Consider the following 2720-nt stretch of genomic DNA (forward strand, 5'->3'; position numbering starts at 1 on the left):
CCAGTCGATGGCGCGCCGTTTGAAATAGCAACGGACGCCTACGACTGAGCCTTAGGAGGAGTATTATATCAGGTTATAGATAGCAAACCTAGATATATACAATTCTTTAGTCGAGCAATGAATGCTTCACAGTTGAATTACCCAACTGTTAAACAAGAGCTATTAGCCATAGTGGCAGCTCTAACACACTTCCGAGATTACTTATACGGAACAGCATTTACGCTGATATGTGATCAGAAATCTCTTCAATATATGAAAGAGATGAAACCCGACTCACAATTACTGAGTCGCTGGCATGATACAATATCAAAGTCTCATTTTGATATAAAACATCTGCCAGGAATACATAACCATTTACCGGATATGTTATCACGCTTCGTACCGGACTTTAATAAATCCGTACGTGAGTTACTAGCCACTGACTGGAAATGTAACCCCAGGTGGGTTGAACTGGTTCAAAAGATATTAGGGCCACATACCATAGATATGTTTGCTGCACATCATAATGCACAACTATCGAATTACAGGACAATAAATCATCCTTTGGGAGACGCCTTTCAAATAGAGCTCTCCAATTATAATGCGTGGGATAATCCACCATGGCAGTTAACTGCCCAGCTATTAAATTATGTTCATATACAGAAAGCTACCATCCCGTTGTGTTGCCCATTACGGAGTAAAGATTCATGGCTCAATAAATTAATAAGCATGATACAATGCGAGCCAATATATTTATATAGGGATGTAGATACTTTCCTATATCAGGGTGCCCGAGCCGTCCAGAAGACGCCCTGGAGACATACTATAATATGTCGTATAGGTTCCATTGGAACAATCAAATGGACCTCTTCTGAGACCCAATTGAACGATAAACAGTTCAAAGGCAACACAGTAATTGAAGTCGGTGCACAAGAAATACAATCTACTAATGTCACTACTGTTAAGAAGCGTCAGTCTCTAGCTGGGACTCTGTTTAATAACATAAAGTCCAAGCCCGAGGTCTTTCAAACCCTATTTTTAAAGGGATTAATAATAATAAATCCTGAAGCGTATACACATATAATGCGACTATTTAATAGGCCAGGTGTATCTAACGCACATGAGCGCACACTTGACACTCATGCAAAAGAAGGACAAGAGTCTGGAAACACTACAGACTTAGAGACCACGCAAGTGGATTCTCAACACTCTATCTTTATTCTGGAAAAGCAGAATGAAAAAATAATCTTGCTTGGCTGACGCAAAACCATAAGCTGAAGCACCAGAACGTAGTAGACGCACTTAAAGATGCTAAGCAAAATGGGATCGCGCACCCTAAGCTGGCAACTTTAGTTGACAGGGTATATTAGTCATGTACAGACTGTGATCTCAATCAGATCAAGCGCTATGGGTTCGCACCGCTTAAGAGTGTGACTGAAGATGTTCCATGGCGCAGATCTGGTTGACCTGCCCATGTCCGAGCACACAGGCGACCGTTACGTATGCCACCTCTTTGATGTGGCGTCACGGTTTAACTTGCTCTATCCATTAAAAGATAAGAATACGCAGACCGTGGCAGAATTATGTTGCCAAGTCTTTGCTGACCACGGGTGGCCAGGTAATATGTGCACTGATATCGGTAGTGAGTTCTGCGATGTCGCAATGGAATCACTAGTACTCGTATCCGGCATATGCCATAAGAGAGGTGTGCCATATAAACCGCAAACGCAAGGCGCGAATGAAACGCGCCGTAGAAGACTTAAGTTCTTCTTGCGTACTGCGTTAACGGATGATGCAGATGATTGGCCGTACCACCTTAAGTGGGTACAAACACAAATGAACGAGTGTGCTGATCTGGTTACAGGGAATACACCCGCGCACTATTTTCGTGGCAGATATAGTGAGTTACAAATCCCCTTTAACAAGGACGAACCGGATCACCATGAGTTACCATGGTTAGAAAAGGTACAACCTATTTATAACGTTATATATCCTTGCTTGCGAGAAATACGCAATATAGCCTTATTAAAAAGGCAAAAGTGTTGGAACACTACCAAAAAGATAGCAGAGTATCAGGTTGGTGACATAGTTAACATCCGTTAAAGTAATTCCGATGCTACTGTATTAACATCTAAATGGATAGGTACATATCTAATCTCTGTAAAAGACACTAAAAGTAGAACGTACGAGGTAAACAACCCCGAAGGTTCTAGTGCGCTTAATATAGGCACAAGTCGTATTTCGACTACAAAAATTATACTCGCAAAAAGACATGACTTCAATGCCCCTCTTAATCGGTCTGAATTTAAAGACATTATATGGAGAACGGATAAGGGAGGCTATACATACTATCGTATACGCTTTATCGACGGTACAATAGCTGAGTTGACTTCAGATGCTTTCGATAATCAAGATTATTTAAAAGCCTTTAATCGAAAATGGCGTAAACGCCTGCATAAGTCACAAACTAATTAAGATAGCATGTTTCCATCGTCTGAAGGCACGGAAATCAAAAATTATCCGCCTACAGCATTTATTCCGAGCTTTAATGCTCATCCTTCATATGTGCTTAAGACACTGAAGCGCAAGAAACGTCCAGTCGATCACCACGGACCTACTGGACCTAAGCCCAAAACTCACAGGGTAACCGAGAACGCTTAACTTCTCCGCCTGAGAAACATTAACTATATGTTATGCTAACTTAATGTTTTGACCCGTTCTTCCTTTCTCGCTTTTTGACC

This window comes from Sphaeroforma arctica, assembly GCF_001186125.1.
Source record: "Sphaeroforma arctica JP610 unplaced genomic scaffold supercont1.312, whole genome shotgun sequence".
NCBI classification, from domain to species: Eukaryota; class Ichthyosporea; order Ichthyophonida; genus Sphaeroforma; species Sphaeroforma arctica.